The sequence below is a fragment of the Eschrichtius robustus genome, chromosome 6, assembly GCF_028021215.1.
Source record: "Eschrichtius robustus isolate mEscRob2 chromosome 6, mEscRob2.pri, whole genome shotgun sequence".
Lineage (NCBI taxonomy): Eukaryota > Metazoa > Chordata > Mammalia > Artiodactyla > Eschrichtiidae > Eschrichtius > Eschrichtius robustus.
The window spans coordinates 7,996,740-8,022,801 of NC_090829.1; the positions used below are offsets into that span (position 1 = coordinate 7,996,740).

Genomic DNA, 26,062 nt, shown 5'->3' on the forward strand with positions numbered 1-26,062 from the left:
CATTTAAGCCCCCAAAATAAAGTCTCAGTATTAGCACCTGGGCGTAATGATGAATGAACATTTAAGGATGTACGAAGTTGCTCAGGAGAAAGAAGAAAGTTAGAAGGAAGTTAAAGGCAAGGAATTAGATTCCATGGTTCTAAAAGCAAAAGCATCACTTTCATGCAACTGTTTTTTATAATACACACAGCAGAGAAATATGCATTCAAGAGTGGATTGGTGGTCAAAGATGAACAGGTTACTCTAATGCAAGAACTACCTGCAGTGACAGAACCTGGGATTTCTACTCTCGGTAACAGTGTTGTATACTTCACTAGCTGTTAAGCTTATTTCTCAATTGGAATTTTAAGAAACAAAGGGGTTGAGTAGGTATTTTTCAACCCTACATGATAGTAAACAGCAACCAACACAAGAATCTAGACTTCATATAGGCAAGATGGGCTTTATTTCTTTTCTTCTTTTTTTTTTTTTTTTTTTTTTGATGGGCTTTATTTCTATCCTGTACAACCTGACCTGATATCAGTTGCCTTATAGGTCTTAGCTCATGTTTTCCTCAGGAAGCCTTCTCTACAACCTCATTCTGCTGTTTGGGGGTGGTGGGGGAAAACTGCACAACTATGAGGTTCCTATAATGGAATTGGGTGCCCCCCTACAACTGTTTCACGATACTGGTGTATACATGTGTCAAAACTTATCTAATTAAATGCTTCAAGTATGTGCATTTTATTGTATGTCAATTATACTATCATAAAGCTGTAATAAAGCTATGTTAATAAAGATGGGAAATAGCAAGTATAATGTTAATAATAATACAATGAAAACACAACAAAAAGACCACTTTAAAATCATTTACAGGAAATATTTTCTCTTTAAAATTTTATATTTAAAAATTCTATGTGTGTGTGTGTGTTATGAAACACTATGGCAATTCAGCTCAACCCATAAGGTCCATGAGACTTTTGTTAAGGGATGTTAGTCAGTGGCCACTATTTCCTTATTAACACTTCATTTAATGGCTGCCCAAGAAGAGATGGAAGGTCATTACATTGTTTAAGTAGTAATAATGCTGTCATTATCAACTAAAGTTATAGATTATGGAACTGTGCTAGGTAATTAAAATGCAGATTTGAAACAACTGGGTTCCTTGAGATCAAACAGAAATGCTCAGGGGCAAGTACTCTGTCTTATTTATCTTGTCTCTAGAGAAGTGTTTCTCAACCATTAGCTTGCCTCTGAAATATCTAGAGAACTTGTTAGAGACAGCCAGGTCCTATCCCTTGAGTTTCTGGTACAACACATGGGAAGGTTGGGGAGAAGGGCTGAGAATTTGCCTTTGCAGTAGGTTCCCATGTGATGCTGATGCTGCAGATATAGGGGACCAAAGTCCCTTGACTCTGCAAAGTCACCCTCTAGAACAATAGTTCTCAATGCTGACTACAGCTGGGAAAGCATTTTAAAAATACACTGTCCAAGTGCCACCTCCATGTAGTGAATCAAAATTTCTGGTTCCGAGTTCAGGTACTGGTATTTTAAAAAAGTTCTCCAGTAGAATCTGATGTGAAGATAGAACTTAGAACCATTATTCCAGAACTTAGCAAAGTCCCTAACAATAGTAGAGTTTAATAAATATTATTTCTAAAAATGAAAGAATTAATGAACATATAAATTGTTCTTGCCCTCTGCAATAATATGACAACACTGATGCAATATAGCAACACATGAGCATTTATAAATTTGTACTAGATTTCTGCACAAAGTATAATGAATGTATTTTTTGATGATAGAGAATAATAATAAAGTGAAAATTACACATTATGAAAGCTGACACCATTAGTAAGCTATGACCATTTATTCTGTCTGGAAAGGCTTCGTGAAGGAATAAACTCCACATTCAAACATAGATTTAAATCTGGACTCTTCCATTAAATCTGGACTCTTCCTTCCATCTGTGGGAATCACTAACTTCTTTGAGCTTCATTTTCTCATTTGTAAAAACGGGGACACTATCTAACTTGTACAGTTGCAGTGGGATTAAATGAGATGCCACATGAAGAAATGCCAACCCCTGTTAGTGGCAAATATTATATTAGTGTATAATATCTCTTTTCTCTCTCTTTCTCATGTTACTTAAACTGGAACAGAGAAAGTACAAAATTCAGAAAGTAAGAGAAAATATGAGATCAGGAGTGAGTCATAATGGAAAAGGAAGGTGGTGACTATGTGTACTCAGTAGAACCCAGGGGTGTCATCTGATAGAAATGAGCATTTCTTAACTAATAGAAATGACAGGGAGGAAATCTAGGTGACAGTAGTTCTTAAAACTGGGGGAGTTATACACCCATTTGTGAACCTGAAGAAAGACATGCTCTTTTTCCCAGGACAAAGCACACATGGAGACACGCACACAATTTTGTGTACATTTTCAGGTGGTTCATGGCCTTTCCCTACAGGCCAGGTCCAAGGGCCCAGATTAAAGAGTTCTGCTCTAGAATTTTAAGTGAAGGGAAGGAGGAAGTGATAAAGCATGATTTGGTAAAACCTGGTTTAATCCTGTATGGAAAAAGATTTAGACATAAAGACAGCTTATCCAAGATTAATTAAAGAAATATCACAAAAGCAAAACACATGTGCATTTAAAAAATATTACTGGTGTATTTATATGCACCGTAGGGGGAGAGTCAAGACAAGTAAAATCAGGAAGCAGAGATGACATCTGAATATATCATTGCACTCAGGATGCTTATTTCTGCAGAAGAGTGCTCTTACAGGCATTTGACCCAAGCGTTGTCAAGTACGGCCAACCACAAGATGTTGAATGGCTGGTGGGTTGGCTATTTCTCAAGTGCCTTCCAAGCAGTGCTCTGAAAGGGATGTCATGTTTCTGCTCAAAAATGAAGTGATTAGAGGGGTTTGCCCCTTTGTTCCATGTTGGTCATTCCCACTAATTTTTGGGAAGTCTGAGCAGCTGAAAAATGTCATTTTGCCCAGAGAGTAAATATTGCATGACTAAGTTTTTTATTTGATGCACAGAGGAATGAGAAAAACAACACCACACACAATAAAGCCACTGCATCCTCTCAGCTGAACCAGCTATACAATCAGTTCATGAATAAAAAACTGGACCCATCTACTGATCTTGAATTGAATTAAAGTGTGCCTTTGCTTACAGAACCTCAAGTTTTCTCATTAGAAAAATAAAACCAAACAAACCCAGCCAAAACCTTTGATTAAATTCCTTAATTGGAACAAAAGTGAAACATTTAAAAATTCTCCGAACCAAATCAGTTTTCATAGAATTTGACTTTCTTAATAAAATAGGATAAAATTTTGTGATAGGTCATAAAGATTATATTAGATTATACTCTCACTCAATTCCTGTTCATTTACATATGTGTGAAACTGTCTCAGAAGCGATTTAGGGAGCAAAACACAGACAAACAGCAGACCTACTTTTGTTGATATATCTTTTCTGTCTAGCCAACTGTTCTGTCTATTTTCAGAAGCATCTTGTTTTTTAAGAAGGGTTGTTACTAAACTGTGTTGCAGCTATTGGAGCACAAGCAATAATGATGATAAAAAAAACTTGGTAACACGGAAAGGAGGTAACACCCACAAATCCGGGGATGGGCTCTGGGGGCTAAATAAAACTTCTTCACAGAACAGCTCGTCCGAAATGAGAGCACATGTTCCACTGTAACAAGACAGCATGTCACTGTACTGTACAGAAGAAGCAATTTAACCAATTTGGAAGCCAATCTTTTTTTAATCTAGAGAAACTCATCTCTAAAGGGATGTCCTAGAACAGTCTGTCTGTTTTTGCTCAATTTTTTTCCCCTAAATTTTGAAGGAAAAAGCATACACAAAATGAAGTAGAATCTAAATATACTGGATACACTGCCATCTGATAAAAACAAAGCATATCATAAAATAATCCTGTCATCACCAAAATAGATTAGATGAATAAAACAGAGGAGATTTGTGAAATAAATATCAATTTCAAAGATAGAATCACTCTTAATGACCATGCCCAGAAGAGCCTATAATTAAGCATGATAATTCAATCCATGTACTTTTCATTGCATACTTAACCAGTATTTTGCTTAATTACATACTTTTAACTCTAAACAGGAGTTTCTTTTTATTTTAATCTAGGTTTCGTACAGTAATATACTTACTTTTATGGTGCATATGTTTACATTCACAGTTTGTACAGGTGTGACCTGCTTTATACAATAGATGTGTTCCTGAAAAGATCAGTTTATATGAGTATTTGGTAAATTAACAGATATTTTAGCTTTAATGAAAGGAATAGAAGCATGTTATTTAAGGAAAGCCTATGGGAGGGTGTGGCCAAGATGGCAGATTAGGAAGATCCTGAGGTCACTTCCTTACACGGGCACACCAAAATGACAAATACTTACAGAGCAACTTTGATGCAAAAGTGCAGAAGACTAGAAGAAAAGATCTTCTATAACTAAAGATGTAAAGAAGGAACCACAATGAGATGGGTAGGAAGGGTGGAGATGGGGTATAGTCAAGACCCATACCCACAGATGGGTGACCCACAAACGGGAGGATAATTACAATTTCAGAGGTTCTCCCCAAGGAGTGAAGGGTCAGAGTCCCACCTCAGGCTCCCCAGCCTGGGGATCCTGCACTGGGAAGATGAGCACCCAGAACATTTGGCTTTGAAGGACAGTGGGGCTTACTTTCAGGAAAGCCAGAGGGCTGTGGGAAATAGAGACTCCACTCTTAAAGGGCACACACAAATTCTCACACATTCCGGGACCCAGCGCAGAAGTAGTCATTTGAAAGGCATCTGGGTCACACTCACCTGCTGATCTTGGAGCTCACCCTGGGGTCAAAGACGCTGGAGGCAGACATTCTGGGGAACTTGTTCTACCACAAGGACGCTGTTGCTGGCAAAGCACCACTTTGGAATCCTCCCTCTAGCTTATTAGTGTTGGGACCCAGCCCCAACCACCAGCCTGTCAACACGGGCACTGGGACACCTCAGGCCAAGCAACTAGCCTGGCGGGGACACAGTCTCACCTACCAGCAGGCTGGCTGCCTTAAGACCCCTTGAGCCTGCAACCACTCTGGGACCTGGCCCCACCCACCAGTAGCCAGCAACCTCCACAAAAGGCAAACAACCAGACTGAGGGCCAGCCACACCTACCAGACCACCCACAGTAGTGAGCCTGCCAGAAGAAAAGGACTCACACAACCCATACAGGGGCACCCCAAGAGCATATAGCTCTGGTGACCAGAGGGGAACGTGCTGCTGGGATGCATAGGACATTTCCTGCCAAAGGCCACCTCCCCAAGGCCAGGAAAAGTAACCAACCTACAAAATACATAGAAATAAAAACAGCAAATTAGGCAAAATGAGACAAAAGAGGAATATGTTCCAAATGAAGGAACAAGATAAAACATCAGAAGAACTAAGTGAGACAAGGAGTCTACCTGATGAAGAGTTGAAGGTAATAATTATTAAGATGTTCAAAGAATGTGGGAGAAGATTGGATGAACAGAGTGAGAAGTTAGAAGTTTATAATAAAGAGTTAGAAAATATAAAGAAGAACCAAACAGATGAAGAATATCGTAATTGAAAGAAAAAATACACTAGAAGGAATCAATAGTAGATTAAATGATACAGAGGAATGGATCAGAAAGCTGGAAGACAGAGTAGTGGAAATCACTGAAAGAGAAGAGAAAAAAAAGAAAAAAAAAAAGAATGAAAAGAAAGAGGACAGTTTAAGAGACATCTGGGGCAATATCAAGCACACTAACATTTGTATTGTAGGGGTCCCAGAAGGAAAAGAGAGAGAAAAAAAAGCAGAAGACATACTTGCAGTCATAATAGCTGAAAACTACCCTAACCTGGGAAAGGAAATCCAGTTCCAGGAAGAATACAGAGTCCTAAACAGGACCAACCCAAAGACGACCACACCATAGTACACTGCAATTAAAATGGCAAAAATTAAAGATAAAGAGTGAATATTAAAAGCAGCAAATAAGAAGCAACTGTTACATACAAGGGAACTCCCATAATGCAATCAGCTGACTTTTCAGCAGAAACTGCAGGCTAGAAAGGTGTGGCATGCTATATTTAAAGTGATGAAAGGGAAAAATCCACAACCAAAAATACTCTACCCCACAAGCTTTCATTCAGATTTGATGGCGAGATAAAGAGTTTTATGACAAACAAAAGCTAAAGGAGTTCAGCACCACCAAACCAGCTTTACAAGAAATATTAAAAGGACCTCTCTAAGAAAAAAAGAAAAGGCCACAACTAGAAATATGAAAATTATAAGGAAAATCTCACTGGTAAAGGCAAATATAAAATAAAAGTTAAAAAATCAACCATGCATGAAGCTAGTAGGAAGGTTAAGAACAAAGGTACTAAAAGTCATCTATATCTACAATAAGTAGCAAAGGATACACAAAACAAAAAGATACAAAATATGATGTCAAAAATTATAAACATGGAGGTGGGGAGTAAATGTAGGGTTGTCAAAATGCTTTTAAATTAAGAGATCATTATTATTAAAATAATCATATATATACACAGGTTGTTACATATGAACTTTATGGTAACCACAAGCCAAAAATCTATAATAGATACATTCACAAAAAAGAGAAAGTAATCCAAACATAACACAAGATACAGTCATCAAATCACAAGGAAAGAGAGCAAAAGAAGAAGCAAGGAACAAAAAAGAGCTACAAAAACAACTGCAAACAATTAACACAATGACAACAAGAACGTAAATATCAACAATTATTTTATATGTGAATGGACTAAATCTTCCAATCACAAGACATAGAGTGGCTGAATGGATACAAAACAAGACCCATGTATATGCTGTCTACAAGAGACTCATTTCAGATCTAAAGACACACACAGACTGAAAGTGAGAGGATGGAAAAAGGTATTCCTTGCAAATGGAAATGAAAAGAAACCCAGGGTAGCAATATTTATATCAGATACAATAGACTTTAAAACAAAGACTGTAGCAAGAGACAAAGAAGGACATTGCATAATGATCAAGGGCTCAATGCAAGAAGATACAACAATTATAAACATATATGTATCCAACATCAGAGCACCTAAATACATAACGCAAATATTAACAGACTTAAAAGGAGAAATTGACAGTAATACACTAATAGTAGGGGACTTTAACACCCAACTTACATCGAAGGAGAGATCATCCAGAAAGAAAATCAATAAGAAAACATTGGCCTTAAATGACACATTAGACCAGATGCAATTAATATGTATATACAGAATATTCTACCCTAAATTAGCAGAATACACATTCCTTTCAAGTACACATAGACCATTCTCCAGGATAGATTACATGCTAGGCCACAAAACAAGTCTCAGTAAACTTAAGAAAATTGAAATCATATCAAGCACCTTTTCTAACCAAAATGTTATGAGACTAGAAATTAACTACAAGAAAAAGAAATGCAAAAGACTTAAGCACGTGGAAGCTAAACAATATGCTACTACACAATCAATGGATTACTGCAGATCAAATCAGAAAAAAAAAAAAAAACACCTGGAGACAAATGAAAATGAAAACACAACTATCCAAAATCTGTGGGATGCAGCAAAAGCAGTTCTAAGAGGGAAGTTTATAGTGATACAAGCTCACCTCAGGAAGCAAGAAAAATCTCAGATAAACAATCTAGCCTTACAATGAAAGGAACTAAAAAACAAACAAACAAACAACAGAACCCAAAGTTAGTATTAATAGAAGGAAAGAAATCACAAAGATTAGAGCAGAAATGAATGAAATAGAGATGAAGAAAACAACAGAAAAGATCATTGAAAATAAGAGCTTGTCTTTGAAAAGATAAACAGAATTGATAAACCTTTAGCCAGACTTATCAAGAAAAAAGAGAGGGTCAAATCAATAAAATCAGAAATGAAAAAGGAGAAGTTACAACCGACACCACAGAAATATAAAAGATCATAAGAGATTACTATGGACAATTATACACTAATAAAATGGACAACTTAGAAGAAATGGACAAATTCCTAGAAATGTACACTCTCCCAAGACTGAACCAGGAAGAAATAAAAAATATGAACAAACTACCAGTAATGAATCAGTAATTTAAAAACTCCCAACAAACTAAATTCCAGATGTCTTTACAGATGAATTCTACCAAACTTTTAGAGAAGAGTTTACAGCTATCCTTCTCAAATGATTCCAAAATACTTCAGAAGAAACACTTCTGAGCTCATTCTATAAGGCAAGCATTACACTGATAACAAAATTAGACAAAGATATCACACAAAAAAAGAAAATTACCAGCCAATATCACTGATAACACAGATGCAAAATTCCTCAACAAAATATTAGCAAACAGAATTCACCAACGTATCAGAGGATCATACCCGATGATCAACTGGGATTTACCCAGGGATGCAAGGATGGTTCAATATCTGCAAATCAACCAATGTGATACATCGTATTAACAAACTGAAGAATAAAAATCATATGATCATCTCAATAGATTCAGAAAAAGCTTTTGACAAAATTCAACAATGACTTATGATGAAAACCCTCAACAGAGTGAGTTTAGAGGGAAAGTACCTCTACATAATTAAGGCCATATATGATAAGTCCACAGCTAACCTCATACTCAATGGTGAAAAATTGAAAGCATTTCTTCTAAGATCAGGAACAAGACAAGATGCCCACTCTCGACACTTTTATTCAACATAATATTGGAAGTCCTAGCCACAGCAATCAGACAAGAAAAAGAAATAAAAAGAATCCAAATTGGAAAGGAAGAAGTAAAACTCACGGCTTGCAGATGACATGATACTATATATAGAAAGCCCTTAAAGACACCACCAAAAAGCTATTAGAAATAATAAATGAATTCAGTAAAGCTGCAGGATACAAAATTAATATACAGAAATCTGTTGCATTTCTAAACATTAACAACAAACTATCAGAAAGAGAAATTAATAAAGCAATACCATTTACAATTGAATCAAAAAGAATAAAATACCTAGGCATAAATCTAACTAAGGAGGTAAAAGACCTGTGCTCAGAAAACTATAAAACCCTGAATAAAGAAATTAAAGATGATTCAAACAGATGAAAGATATACCATGTTCATGGATTGGAAGAATTAATATTGTTAAAATGACTATATTACCCAAGGCAATCTACAGATTGAATACAATCTCTATCAAGATACCAATGGCATTTTTTACAGAACTGGAATAATTCTAAAATTTATATGGAAACAAAAAAGACCCCGAATAGCCAAAACAACTTTGAGGAAAGAAAAAGAAGTTGGAGGTATCATGCTCCCTGATTTCAAACTATATGTCAAAGCTACAGTAATCAAAACAGTATGGTACTGGCACACAAATACACATATAGATCAATGGAACTAAATAGACAGCCCAGAAAATGAACCCACACTTATGTGGACATTTATTCTATTCCAAAGGGGGCAAGAATATATAGTGGGGAAAAAAGAGCCTCTTCAATAAATAGTCTTGGGAAAACTGGATGGCTACATTCAAAAGAATCAAACTGGACTACTCTCTCACACCATGCACAAAAATAAATTCAAAATTGATTAAATATAAGACCTGAAACCACAAATCTCCTAGAAGAAAATATAGTCAGTAAGCTCTTTGACATTGGTCTTAGTAATATTTTTTTTTGGCTATATCTCTTCAGGCAAGGGAAACAAAACCAAAAATAAACAAATGGGACTACATCAAACTAAAAAGTTTTTGCACAGTGAAGGAAACTATCAACAAAATGAAAGGCCATTTACTGAATGGGAGAAGATATTTGTAAATGATATTTTCAAGAAGAGGTTAGTATCCAAAATATACAAAGAACAAATACAACTCAACATCAAAAAAAAAGATCAGATTAAAAAATGGGCAAAGGATATGAGCAGCTCCAAAGAAGACATACAGATGGCCAACAGGCACAGGAAAAGATGCTCAACATCACTAATCATCAGGGAAATGCAAATCAAAACTACAATGAGACATCACCTCACACCTGTCAGAATGTCTATCATCAAAAAGGAAAGAAACAAAAAGTGTTGGTGAGGATGTGGAGAAAAGGGAAACCTCATGCACTTTTGGTGGGAAAACAGCATGGAGGTTCCTCAAAAACTTAAAAACAGAACCACTAAATGTTTCAGCAATTCCACTCCTGGGTTTTTATCCAAAGAAAACAAAAACTCTAAAACTATATATGCACCTCTGTTTATTGCAGCGTTATTTACAATAGCCAAGATATGGAAGCATCTTAAGTCCCCATTAATAGGTGAGGGGATAAAGAATATGTGGCGCGTGCGCGCGCGCACACACACACACACACAATGGAATGTTAGCCATAAAAAATGAAATCTTGCCACATATGACAACATGAATGGACTTAGAGTATATTATACTAAGTGAAATAAGTCAGTCAGAGAAAGACAAATACTATATGATTTCACTTACATATGGAATCTAAAAATCAAAACAAATTAACAAACATAACAGAAACAGAGTTATATATGGAGAGAACAGGTGGTTGCCAGAGGGAAGTAGGGTGGGGGGAAGAAAGAAATATATGAGGGAGATTAAGAGGTACAAACTTCCCATTGCAAAATAAATGTCACAGGTATGAAATGTACAGTGTGGGGAATATAGTCAATAACTGTGTAACACCTTTGTACAGTGACATACCATAACTAGACTTATTGTAGAGGTCATTTTGAAATGCATAGAAATATTCAATAACTATGTTGTGTAACAGGAACTAACATAGGTCAATTATATTTCAAAAACAAACAAACAAGCTCACAGGAAAAGAGATCAGATTGTGGTTACCAGGGGTGGAGGGTGGTGGGTGGAATTGGATAAAGGCAGTCAAAAGGCACAAACTTCCAGTTATAAGGCAAATAAGTACTAGGGATTTAATGCACAACATGATTAATATAATTGACACTGCTGTATGTTATATACGAGAATTGTTAAGAGAGTAAATACAAGTGTTCTCATCACAAGGAAATTTTTTTTTCTATTTCTTTAATTTCATATCTATTTGAGATGATGAATGTTCATTCACTAAAGTTACTGTGATAATCATTTCATGATGTATGAAAGTCAAATCATCATGTTATGTACCCTAAACTTGTACAGTGCTGTATGTTAATTACATCTCAATAAAACTGGAAGAAAAAAGGAAAGCCTATAGTGAATCTCTTTAGTGTTATAAAACACTTCAGTAATATGAAAAACCATCCAGTAGAACATGAGCTTATGAAATCAGATTTATATGTGTGTGTAAAGATGAGTTTATATGGATAGAGAAAAGAGAGAAAGGATTAGCACATGCATCATAACATCTATAATTCAAAATGGCGTTTTACTTAATTTGGCATGAATGAATCCTGTTGTAATGGGGTTTAGCTAGAAACAAGAATGGAGCCCATGTTAGGGGTTTCCTTTTATTAAGCTGACACAGAGTTAATACTTTATTGAGTGCTTCTATCTTATTTATATGCACTAGCCCTATAGAATAGGTACAATTATCATCCATCATTTGATTCATTATTTCATTAATCATTACAACAACTTAAAAATTATTATCCCCATTTTTAAAGATGAGAAAACTAAGGCTCAGAGAGATTAAATGACGTGTTCAAGATGGCAGAGTCAGGATTTTAATCCAGATCTGTATGCTTTGACAGCCCAGATTCTATGTCCACTGTGCCATAGTGCTTCACATGCTATATGTACAGGCCCAAGGGCACTGGTGTTGCAGCATGGCTGAATGCCTTTACAAGCAAGTTGCCATTTATATTATGCTATATATATATACATGGTGGAGAAAGAAGCCATCTTAGCTAAGGCTCTCTGGAAGCAGAGAAGCCTTTAAGTGTAAGTAATTTAAGTGTTGGGTCCAGTACTGTAAATATCCTTAGGAGATAATAAGGAAAGGACACAGAGAAAGGAAGCAGCCAATGAAGCATGCTTAATCCAGAAAGCTACCACTACCAGCAACTGGCGCTTAATCCTACTGGAAACCGCTGGGACCAGTATAGAACACATCCTTGTTAGAGCAGGGGAAGATTTGCACCATCTCTCAGCCGTCGTTGATTGGGGACTGCTTATAGGGAGCATTAATTCACCACAGTGCCATGCCCGCTATCAGAGGAGCCTTACACAGCTTGGGACAATGCCTCAGGCAAATCGATCAGACCATAAGGATGAGACTCAGACAGACTTAGGGGACATGGTGGGGTACCAACAACATTTGCAACAGCAGCCAACCTCAACTCAAGGCCAAGTATAATATTTGACTAGGCATTTTCTTTCACATAGCATCATTTTCACCCATCTCTCACGATAACTCTGCTTTTTTTTTTAAACTGATGGAGCCCCAACAGAGAATTTGAGCAATTTTCTCTTTTTTTTTTTTTTAGGAACTCTTAGAACTGAGAGGTAAATCCATCACTCTCTAACTTAAACATCCATGTCTTCCTGCTATATGACACTGCTTATAAAGAGGTAATCATTTAAAATTATCATTTAATTGTGCTTATTGAAACCATTACTATATAAGTTTGCGTTTCCAGTGCCCACTTCTGCTTAGAGGGGGGAAATGTGTCCCAAAATAAATAAAAAATAAATCATCTCAGAGAAAATAGAAGATTTATCCAAACATAATTCACAATGTAGACATGGAATAACGTGGTATTTAGACCCTGAATATTATTGGGCTGGCTAAAAAGTTCGTTCGGGTTTTTCTGGACCATCTTATGGGAAAACCCCAGTGACCTTTTTGGTCAACCCAATACTTTAAAAGTGATCAAGAAGTTCCTAATGTAAATTCCAAGCATAGAAAATACTATAGTTAACATTTGCCTTCCCCTCACCCTATAACTCTGATAACCTACTTAATCTTCTTGGACATCATAAGGGTGAGAGGTGGAAGATCACTGTGATTCTTGTGAGTGATAAGGCAGCAAGTGGCTGGCTGGGAGAGGCAAAACAGAGGGAGACAATGATGGCTATGGGTCACAACGTGAGAACTTCTTTGACCTCTTCAGTCTTCTTGGCAAGGGGCTGAAATGTGGGACTGCTCAGTTGCACAGGTGATTGACAAATATCAGGAGAAATGTCAGAAGTCTGAGTGTGTCTGTGTGTTTATGTGTGTGTATGGGGAGTGTGCGGCAGTTGAGACCCAACACAATTGTGAGATACTGTATTTGCTGTTATAGATACTCAAAAAGACTTGTTCACCCCAAACAAAATATCAAAGAAAAGCTTGAGATTTCCTCTCCATTGTCTCAAAATATCTACACCTACAGCACTGATAACATCATTGATAAGAAACATACTTGTCTCCATTCTTCAAGGTTCATCCAGTGCCTGCCACCATAATTTTTTGTTTTGTTTTGTTTTTTGGTTTAAAGAACATTTTTTACTTTGGGATAATTTTAGCTTAACACAAAAGTTGCAAAGAATACAGAGAACCCCTGTACACTCTTCACCCAGTTTCACCTATTGTTAATATCTTACATAACAGTGGTACACAATTTGTCAAAATTATGAAATTAACATTGTACATTACTACTAACTAGACTATGGACTGTCTACATTTTAACTGAAGAAACAGAGTCAAGGAGAAGTTCAGAGACTTAGCTTCCAAAACTCACTCTCAACCTTCCACCTTGTCCCCATTTTAGAGGATGTGACTGAGGACAAGATTAGAGGGGCACAGGCTGTAGTGGTATTTGATACTGATTCATTGGTTCCACTAAGGAGGAGGTCCCAATTTGAAGAGGAACTTCATTCCTTGGAGTTCCCACGAATCTCACACTTTGGCTCTCACAAACTAAGAGGAGACTTACATTTCTGAAGTGGTACAATCTACCTTTGAGGCAAAAGTCTGAAACAAAAAGAATTAATCACAGAATAGTAGAGACTGGACTTTGAGTCAGGAAATGAGAGTCCTAATCTTGGTCTTGCCTCTAATTAACTACATGTATGATCCTTTATGCATCAGTTAGCCTTTCTGGTCTTCCATTTTTCAACTTGTGTATGCAGTGACTGGATTGGGTAATCTCTAGGTTCTTTTTCAGGTCTAAGATTTTATGAAATAAGATCCTGTAATGTTTTTTCACAGATGGGTGAATTTTTTTGAAAGCAAAATGTTTCTGTAATAACCCATGATTTTGTGAATTTCTCTTTTATTTGTTTTTAATTATTTGAATGATGACCCATCAGCAAATATTGATGGGATAAGGATGGAAGTTTTTCACATTTTGATGCATGTATCATTTCTGCTCTATTTCCACTGCTGAACAGTTCTTCCGAGCAAGAAATGTTAGATGTGATTAGGGCTGTCAAGAAAAAAATGTACCATTTGTGCTAAAACCAGTCCAGAGTTGGCCAATTCTCTGAAGACTACTTACATTTGAAGTTTCTATTATAGAAACTTCCTAAATATTGATAACCAAGATATAGCATTTCACTTAAGCAATGATTAATTGAAATATTATACACTATTGCAAACTGCAAAAATAAGCTGTCATCACATGCATCAAAAAACCAAAACCAAAACCAAACAAAAACACCTTAGAAAGAATGAAAAATGTGAAACAATCCGAAACCACAGTTGAGCAGCTACTGTAGAGTTTTCTGATCAATCCTAAGACGAGGCAGAACAAACCATCTGATTCCAGCCAATTGGGGCACTTCCAAATGTCTCTCAAATTTAGAGCTAAAAATAGAGGAAATTCAAACATAGATTGGGCTCATGGCTGTTAGCAGAACATCAACGATAAACTATTTGCACTTAACCCTCCTACATAAAATGCTCATACAACTCACAATGCTTTCAGATCTGTGCCTCTGTGTGGGCATTTTTTCCTGAGTAATTGCCCTGGTGTTTCTCATGGATTAATGAGTTTGTGGGACATATATTCATGCCTGAGCTCAGTGTATCATGTACAACTTGTCACTAAGAAAGTTCTAATCCAAAGCACTCATCACTTGCACCTACATCAGGACAAAAACCTGTTTCAGGAAGGTAATTTAGGATAAAGGTAATTGAATCTAGCCAAATTATTTTATTTTATTTTTATTCTCTGCCCCCAATTTCCTTCTTGTTCTCTCTTTTGTCTCAAAGGTTCAGAGTCGGTGCAAACCTAGGGAAGAAAAATGAATTGACATATCCACGTCCACAGACCATTTCTCAGTTGTTTTTAGTACTTGCCTGACAGTCATTTAAGTTAGAAACATAGGGTTTTGGCATCTACTGAAGAGGAATCTCAAATTTCTCTGGCTTGAAGAACTTCAAATTAAAATTCTGATTACATTTCTTCCAAATACATTAGAGGGAGATACATTTTCTAACATCTCAATTATAAAAGTAACTCTAAGATAAATTAGACCACATAATATGCTGGAATGTTTTACTCAAATAGCCCATTAAAGAGTCCTCTGGATTTTATTTATCTTTACTTGGTATTGAAACTGTTCTGAAGGCATGTTCCTCAAGTTTCTAGGAAACGCCCGAGTCTCAAAATGAAACACCAGCTTTTAGGTGTCAGCCTTTGTTCTCCTTTAAAAGAGCTGATTCTGAGTCGTATATCTAGCAATGCATTTAAAAACATGTAACTAACTTTGTTTGATGGCTTGATGGGGCGTGAAGCACAATAAGTAGTGGGAGTTTGTGTGACCATTCCAAAATAAGTTTTTAGTCAGTGGGTGGCTGAGTGATTGGACTTGAAATAAACAGGGCAATGGGGTTATGTCAGAAATCGAAAGGATGGCATGGGAATTTTTTAAAATGAGAAGTAGATAGAGTACAGAGAGGCAACACATAGAGGAGCCAGAAACACAGAAAGAACACAGAAAAGAAGCATGACTACAGAGAAGAGTGTCAGCCCAGGCAGTGCAGGAAAGCTTGAAAACCCAGAAGGCAAGCAATGCAACATCCAGAAGTGCACAGGAAACTTGTCTTGGAATTATATTGCCTGACTTTGTCGTATCCTAGTTCTGCCACTTAATCATTGTGTAAAGTTGGGTAAGAGTCTTATCCTCTTTGTGCCTTAGTTTCTTCCTTTCTAAAATGGAGAACGGGGCAGTAACTTACCTCACAAGCTGTTGTGAGGTTAACTAACCCAATTCACATCAAGTGCCTAGCAGAGAGCAGCATAACACAGAGCAAGCTTAGATTAAAAAGCTATTGTTTCAAAGGAATGAAGGGTTTCTGTCTTACTGAAAACAACGGAGACCTTTAAAATCCTTCATTATTGAAAACGTGTAAAATATGAATCCAGAATCCTATTTCCATAAGTGGAAAATAATGAATACAATAGTAGATATAAAGGACACAATCACATCCCTCTTGGATATCAAGGCTCTTGCATCATTCATAATTACAAATGCTACTTTCCAGGATGAGATACGATACTGAAGACATGAAATGGGTAGGATATGGGCTCGTATTTCAGAATATTTCCTGGCTTCCAATTGCTTTGCTGTTACCTGACTGATTATGGTAAAAATAGTGGTAAGTTGTAATATTTTTATTTGTGCACCTGTGGTTGGAGACCACACATTGATCACCCATTGTGCTGAATATATTCAGTGTGCTGAATACATATATTTAATATATAATATTTATATATTAAAACATAAATATGCTTTAATATTTATATATTCTTTAATTTAATCCTGTATTGTATAATTTAATTTCTTACAACTCTAACAGCTAAATATTATTATATGAAACGTTGATATTAAAATATTGGTACTAAAATAGGTTAAAGTAAAACATGACCAAGAGCGGACATCTGTTAAGGAGAAGGGCTAGGTTTTGAATCGGGGTTTATCTGAGTTGAAAGTCTTTATCCTTTTTAATGTGCCATACTCCCTCCTGATCCTTCTTGTTGGTCAAGGTTTTGGTATTAATGTACTCCTGATTGGCTTCATCTGTTTCACAGAAAAGGCTGCCCCAGTGGATTTTTCTCTGTAATTGCTCTTCCCTTCCACCTGCAAATGGAAATTTTCCATGTTGTCTTCTACTTACAGTCACCTTCATCCAGCACATGTGCTCTTGGAGACCTGGCATTATTTTTATTTGGAGCATGGAAATTTTGTGATGTTCTTCACAACCCCCCACCCCCAGAAGCCCTAGCTATTATTCCAAAGCTGGCTGGCAGGAATGGATGAGTTCATGGTCTGCGTATGCAAAGGCTTGGGTAATAAAAGAGCTTTTTGGAACCACAAACTGAACTCTGAGCAACTTCCCAACGCTTCATTTTCCAGGAATAGAACTCTTTGGTTACCCTCTTGCGGACTTTGCAAGAGACTTTATATAGGTCAGACCTACGCTGTGGAGAAATTAAAGACCACACAGCTTTAGTTTTTCTTACGAGAACCCACTTTCTTATGTAATTTCTTGGACCTGATTGAAAATATTGGATAAACTAAGCATCTTGAATTACGCTTTAACCATTCCACTTAACTGGTGCTTGACATTTACTTTCACCTACAGACACCAACCCTCTATTTACAAATCCAACATCTGACAACCATCATGCCTTTGTAATGGTTTGGAAACAATGGAAACAAGAGCAAAAGATGGTTTAGTCTCCAGCCCTGCACACAAAACTGATTTAACTCACATTGTAACCAAAGTACAGTATACAGTTTGTTTATCTATTTGCCTGTCTTGCCCTAACAATTTGGAAAAAAATGTGTTTGTACGTTCACTGGGTATATAGCAGAGGCGATTAGAAGCACAGCCATGATGAGCACAGGGAAGTCCAAGAGCATCTTGGGGAAAAGTGCCTGGAAGCAGCATCAGCTTAACCTGGCAGGGCAGAGGGAGTGGCCACAGGGCCTTTCAGGAGGCAGCTAAGCACTCAGGGCCCTGGTGAGCCCAGGCCTTGGTGGAGGCCAGGATTTGGCTTCTAGTTCCAACAAGAACTGAGGATCCAAAGAACACATGATTTATCCCGTAGTAACAGCCCTGGCTCTAAGCTGGGTGCCGAGTCCAATCTGCCTCCCTGCTTCTCCACCCATCAGCCCTATTTCTACTCTCTTCTTCCAAAATATGCAAGAACTGTTCAGAAATACAGTTGTCAATGCCTCAGATCCAACTCCACCCACTCTATGAGGTCATCATTTTCAAGGTCACATGACACGACTTGCTGTGCATGGTTTCCGTTTTCTGAACATCCTGCAGATTGTCAAAGTCTATCTTTGACGTTCTGTCTCAGAACTAAACACAGTCAATTTTGGGGGGTCAGCATGATAACACTTCCTGATTTCTGAATGCTCTGTTCCCAGCCAGGTCGACATTCAGATCAGTTCCCTTTGCTTTAACCTCCACCACTCCTGAAGAGAGGCTTTTCTTGAACCAGGAGACTAAAATATTACCTTCATTGCTTCTACCTGTCCCATAGTCTCTAAATAGCTTCTAATGAGTTAATTAACTAATTCACTCAATTAGCAAATAGTTAGTGACCACGTATAATGCTTGAGATGCTGTGTATTATATAAAGATAAGGGAGATTAGGTCTTCATTACGGGGCAGTCTATTGGGGAAACTCTAATACAAGTATAAGGTGGACCAAACTAAGTGCTCCTTGCTAGAGCAATCAGAAAGGGTTTAAAGGAGGGGAGGAGTATTTACGTTGTACTGTAAGAATGAGTAAGATTTGGAATAACAGAGATGGAGTAACGTACATCTTGGGAAGCTGAACGCACATGAATAAAGGCACTAGGCCAGGATAATATAATGCATGTATGGGGAAAGGGAAATCATGCAATTTGGCTAAAGTGAAAGGTGTGGGATGGAAAGTCACATAAAGTATGTCTAACCTACACGTTTCCAAACTTAAATATTTTCCTTTTCTTTCAAGGTATCAAAAATCAACCACCACAAGAAAAGTTGGGTTTAAATTGCTATATCAAGGCTCATATTCGATGAGCCTTGATACTTGATACTTACTGGCAAGAATGTTAAACCTTTGAATAAATTAACAGGAAAAATTGTCAAATCATTCTCCCTCTGTGTGTGTGTGTGTAACAGAGAAATCACAAATAATGGGGGGGTGGATTTAGTTTAATTCTTCATAGAGTCAAGGGGAATTTGTTCAACTTTGTTTTGAGAATCTCATAATGCAAAAAGATAATGCCCATTTTTAATTTTAGAAATAATTTGTAAAGAAATGATAAACCAAATCGTACTGAGGCTTTGAGAAACTGCTGGAGAAACCTTTTGGGATTCATCTGAGGGTCATTCAGTCTGGCTACAAAGTCCAATAGATGTAGAAGCATGACAGACACTTTTCAGTCTTCTGAGAGGCTCATAGTGAAGATTTCAGTTTGATGACATTGAACTCTTATGCTGGTATCTAGATAATTATTTGTAATCATTATGAATCATTATCACAATGATGCAACTTATAAACATCTTAAAGGATCTTTCAGGATATTCCAAATTGTCTCACCTGCAGTGACTTCATTTAGGGGTATTTTTTATCTTGTCTCACTTTTCAGTAATCCAAGTAATCAATTTTTCATTTCCATTGCTGAAACAGATCAATTTCTTAGCTCTCTGCTCCTTTATCCCCTCACTGGCTTACTGTACTTTAACCACATTGATTCTCTGCTGTAGCTCCCGCTAGACTGGCATCTTTGTGAGAGTAGGGATTATGGTCTCTCTTACACACCTGAGTCCTAAGCCTAACTTGGAATTCAAGGTGTGGCACCTAATATGTACTCAGTACTTGTTTGTTAAGTGATAAAGCATATCTTTCTAAATCATAGAGATCACAGAATAGATACTCTTGTCATGTATATAAAACAGGCTTTGGGTTTGCAGAACCGCTTGGACTGCAGCCCCATCATTATTTAATAATGTGACTTCAGGTGAGCTAGCCTTCTAAGTCCCAGCTTCTTCAACTAAAAAATGGAAATAAAAATGTCTCCTTTTCTGTTGTGATGACTGCAGAAGATAATTTTGCAAGACATCTGGCATGGTGCCTGGGGTGTGATTACCTGCTTAAAATGTTGGTTCCTTTTTACTTCTTCTGTAGTCTATCACTTTTTCACAAATAACTATATTACTCAAAAATAAGTTAGCTTTCTAAATTTGAAGATGAGTTGACAACTAATTTTCATCATCTATCATGGATATAACTAAAAATGGACATATGCCAGTGGGGAAATTTCAGCGTTCAAATAAAGTGATCCATAAATGTAGACAGAGAATAAAATATATTGAATATCTCAAAGGCTTCATTATCACTTAGCAAAACCATTTGTTTCCTGATTGATTCCACTGCAGTGTCGACTAATTTGAAGGAAGACATTTTGACCCAGTGTTTTGATTGTAATGACCTTTGACCCCCATCCTCATCTAGATACCGTGATTTGGTTTATCTCATGCTCTTTGCTCCTTGTTCAAAGACATAAAAACAAATTTTAATTACTTCATCCAATAAATAAATATGATTAGTACAAATGAGACAAATACAGTTGACAATGTTTAAATCAGAGCAAGTTGAAACTGGTTACTTTCCAAAACAAAACAAAACAAAACAAAACAAAAATGACCTGATTGAAAATAAACATTCCTTAGGAAAACTGAATACAGCAAACATTGATTGGGGGAAAATTAGACATAGTAGAAATAATGAATAAAGAACAAAATTTGCAATAGCTAAAACTGTACAGAGTCATATTTGTTATTCATCAAAAAATGATTGAAGAATAAAATCTTCTTTAAAAAAATTAGTTCTCAATTTAAAACTTAAATTGAGAAGATTGGACTTGATAGAAATGTTGTCACAAAAGAAAACTCATCCTATCTGATGTGGAATTTTAAAAAAATGATTGATGAATTAAATCTTTGGTGTAAAGTTTATGTATAAAAGAACTCAATAAAAACAATTCCAATACAGTAAAAAGAAAATGGAAGAAAATTGTTTAACCCTGCTGTATAGGTATTTGATTAAAAAATTAAATTAGTACGATGAAGTTCTAGCAAGTTCATCTAGCCCTCTAGATGAGAAATCAGAAATGATGCTATCATTCTAATGATAACGTCTGTATTCACTGTACAATGGAAATGTCCTTAGGGGTCAAGAGAGTGAGCACAGAACATTCACAGGATTAACATAGGATGTTCAAAATGTTAGGATCAAAACAGCTTGTATTCATCAAACTCAATTCAGTATTTGGTCGAATAAAGATTTTTAAATTGTCTGATATCTTTGAATGTAATTGTTGACAAAGAAAATAGAGTATTTTATTAAAATAATTCCATTAAGCTTGCCATCCAAAGAAGGAATCTTTCCGTTCTAAAGAATGAAAAATATTTGATTCACTAATTTAAAATAATGTCAAATCTATTTTTAAACTTGGCAGTGGCAATGAATTTCTGTCCTCTCTCTCTCTACCTCTTTCTCTCTCTCCCTCCTCTCTCCCTCTCTCACCACACTCAGTACAGCCATGATATCTGTAAAGAATGACCGCCATAACATGACTTGCTTACACCGTTTGCCTAGCATGTTCTCAACAGAGAAATCACAGAGAGTCACATACCCTCAGTTGTCAACAAAAAAATACTGGATTATTCATTTAAGAATATCTAACCCTTCAGAATCCTATTACACCATAGTATTATTTTTTGGATTTTTGCAGATACATTTGCATTGCTATGAATAAACGTTTTTGTATGAAACACATAAAACACTGTATTTGAAGACCAGAATCATGTATGTTCACTTATGACAGACTCTTAATGCAACTCAGGTGCTGACTGACTCTTTGGAATTGTTTTGTTGGTGACTCTCAAGTGGATCAGAAAGAGTCACTACATATCCCAAAATATACCATTTAGCCACAGAATAGCTTTGCAACCTGTGAACCTAAACCAGTATATTTTAAAAATTAATGGAATTAGCTAGCACTAAAGCACGATTTTATGGGCAGATGATAAAATTAGAAACACCGCCCTCCTTCTCTGCATCACATTCAAAATACTCAATCTTGACAAAATTCCATTTCAGGCTAGAAAGATGGCTAAAAATAAGCCCGTCATCCCTGACCATCGGCAGCAAGTTTTTGGTAAAGACCACAGGCAATTTGGACACTGACTTCAATGCTGTAAATAAAGTTACATATAATTTCTTGGGAACAAAATCAGCTGCTGTAGTCATGATTTTAGTAAACCACCACATATTGGCAATAGCAATGATGATGGTTACATCAATAGAAACTGTAGTAGTGGCAGCAGTAAAATTAACATGTACTGAAGATTTAGTAACCACTTTATATTATTTAATCCTCATAACACCTGATGAAGCAGCTAATCCTGTCTCTATTTTATAGATGAGGAGACTGTGCCTTAGACAGGTAAGTAACACAAACAAAACTGACACAGGTGGACTTCCCTGGCAGTCCAGTAGTTAAGACTCCACGCTTCCCCTGCACGGGGCACGGGTTCCATCCCTGGTCAGGAGAGTTCTGGAGGCCACGCGGTGCAGTCAAAGAAAACAAAACAAACAGAAAACTGACTCAGGTAATAAGCGGAGGAGCCAGGCTGTGAAATGAATCTAGAACTCACATTCGTAAAAACTGTCATATGAGATCAGTATGTATATATGTATATATATATATATGTTCACAGGGGGCTGTCAAGCCACAGGTTCATTTTCAATACCCTCAGAAGAGAAAATGGGTATAGAGTTCGAAAGCTACATAAAGTTAGGTGACATTAGCTTTTATTTCTCTCTTTAATATTTCAATTGACTGAGTCTCCCGATATCCAATTTCTGTCAGTCTATTTAATGTTGGTGTAGAGGATGGTGGCGTGAACAAATACACCAAGATACAAATACACCGTTTTTAAAAAGAGGGTCTTCATAAATCATCTCTATCTTGAATGGGGTTCTTGGATCTGAGTTTCTGAGAAATTAAAATTGGGTTTTTGTCTCTGTCTTTCCTGACGAATCTCAATGGAAAAAAAAAAAAAATCAAGACTCTGATGTCCAAGTAAAGGACATGTTACCAAGGAGATTTTGGCAATAGTCTCCAATAGACTATGAAACATTTTAATTATTTCTTCTGTTTGTAGTGAGTTGGAGAAACTCTAAATAAAAAGCACATGCCCACACATACACATATGACAAGAAAGGAGAGAAAAGAGGTCTTGAAGTTTTCAATGCCAGATATCTAATTAGTTTAGATAAAATGTATAATTATCTTCTATTTCTTATCATGTATCCACGAGTTATGTCTATGCTTGTTAAAATCTCAAATGGGGAAAGTGTTCCAGCGGAAATTCTTTATAAATTCAATCCCCTTCATAAAAATATTCACACAATTAGGATAACAAACAGAGGAAAACTTTTCATTAGTTCAAGTCTGTAGATTGTGAGACCAATTTTAACATATACCCACTACTATATATAAAATAGATAACCAACAAGGACCTACTGTACAGCACAGGGAACTGCACTCAATATCTTGTAATAACCTGTAATGGAAGAGAGTGTATTGATAAAAAAAGAATATATATGTATATGTGTATATATATATAGATATATATACATATATATATACACACACACATATATATACATATATATATATATATATATATATATATATATATATATATATATATAACTGAATCACTTTGCTGTACACCTGAAACTAACACAACATTTAAATCAACTATATTTCAATAAAATTTTTTTAAAAATTAGCATGTGTATCCCTTTTCACAACAATGTTCAGCTGGACTAAATAGTTTGGCAAATATCATGAAGAAAAGTATTTTCTGTGTTTTTCCCTCTTGAGTTTGTAGTAAAATTCCTAAAAAACTATATTAATCGGGCCACGCCTTCTCTGGCTTCTCAGGGGTTGTATCTGCACATCATCAGCCAAGACTCCAACCCATTATTTTGGTCACATCCTTCTTTTTACTCACTTTGAGTCTGAGATGGCAAATTGGTGACCTATGGGCTTGATCAGGCCCCCAGAAATATATTTTGGTGGTGACACTATGCTTTTCAAGTTCTGAATTATTTGCCAATACTTTACCCCCCAAACCCAAGATTTACCCCCAAATCTCAAGTTCCAAATTCTCTGGAAAAATCAGATGTGGTCAAACTTCATCTACACCGGTGCTGGGCTGAGGTCATAATTGGTTCCCTCAGATGGGGCTTGCCTTCTCCACTTCAGCAATGAATGCTAGGCCCCTTTCTCCTCTAGCCCTTTTACTTTGTGACACCAGCTGTTCAAGAATTTTCTAGACTAAACAAATTCATCTCACCCACTCACTGTTCCTCAAACACATTGTGAGATTTCCTACTTCTATGGCTTTATTCACACCGTGTTCTCACCTAAATGTTCTCTGATGCATCCTCTCCAAAGCTGTACTCACCTTTTGAAGCCCAGCTCAAATGCCATCTTCAGAGAGATTCAGTTAGAATCACTTCTACTTCTTTCTAAACGATTGAGGAAGTTGTTGCCTGTGCAAACTTACGCCAAACCAATATTATAAAAAAACAATTTTGCGAATTTTTATGTCCACCTCTTGAATTTCTAACAACAAACTACACTTCTAGAAGTCAAGCTCTAAGATTCCTTGTCTTGCTCACAGCTCATAACACTGTCCTCCTTAGGGCCTCAAGAAATATTTATTTTATAGTAAATACTGAGAACTTTGTAGGGTTTAAATGCACCAATCTTAAAGAGTTCTTTTTCTGCTCTATTTTTCTCTATATCTATAGTCTTTTAGGAAAATAATCTGCAGTACTTTAAACTGTCACTTATTCCACAAGAATTATTATGATTAATATAGTAGCTGGAAAGAAATAATTGTATATTAAGCACATTTGATGATGTCTTCTTAAGGCGGCTGCATAATTTATTTTCCTGGTAACTGAACAATTCCGTCTGAAGAATTGAAGATTTGAGGTCTTAAGTTTAAATGATTTTCCCCCATAAAGGCATTCCAAGTGGGAATAAGGTCTTGAGTAATTAACCCTTATTCAATTTGTTTTTTACAGATTAGATTACAACCCTTTTTATATTTCAAAGGTAACATAGAAAATTACACTGGAATTTAGGTCATGTTATTTTTGGCAGAAATGAAGACTGGGGTTCTGGCAAGATTATGAACTTAGCTTATGTGCAAGTCTTTCTGATAGAAACACTGGAAATATATAGATGCTTCCGAGAGAGGAAGTGAAATGTACGTATGCAAAAATGAGGAGCCGCAAGCCTCTGAGCTGACACCATGGTGGTGATGCTGATGGGGAGACAGGGATGGGCAGCTGGTCAGAAGTAATAGTGACCGTGGGCTTGGGTTTCATGGCCATCTGTGCACAGGAGAGAACACTTAAATGCTATAAACGCTGGAACTGACATCTTGTACACAACTGGGATACTAAGTGTGATACATGCAGGGAGAAGGGTAGAAATAATTTACCCAACAGCTTACGGGGATGACGAGGAAAACTAGAGTTTGAAAAAAGTGGTCTTCTGAGAGAGCTTTAAAAATTTAGTCTTGTATGCGCTGGTGTCTGAATGTGTACCATCCATGAGTCACAGACGCCTTGGTGCTAAGAAATTTTTAAAAATTTGATCCCAGGGCAGGGGAAAATCCTACTATCCTTGACAAAAGCAAGCAAGCAAACAACAACCAAAATTCTGGGTATTCTCATACCTCAATCTGCACAGGATTTTGACAAGGAAGAAGCCCTATTGAAGATGAGCTCACAATAAAAATTTTTTTAAAGTACAAAAGAGGAAATAGTTCACCTTTTGCAAGAGTTGGATGAACAGAAAATTAGCACACAACGAACTTGAATTAATAAAATAAAAATGAAGAAATACAATAAGATAGTATGTTTTTTACAATATTTAAATTCAATTCAGAAGCTTGATCTAATGGACAAAAAACAAGGAACTGGAACTATAAAAAGGAAACCAAAAAACTATGGAAAATGAACAGAGGTCTGAAAA

The 26,062-nt window shown here is 36.4% G+C and overlaps 1 protein-coding gene across 1 annotated transcript in view; it reads right to left on the reverse strand.

Annotated features, from left to right (window-relative positions):
• KCNH8 (potassium voltage-gated channel subfamily H member 8) overlaps nt 1–26,062 on the reverse strand; it is a 392,473-nt gene that overhangs the window by 86,190 nt on the left and 280,221 nt on the right. The gene's annotated exons all lie outside the window — the stretch shown is intronic.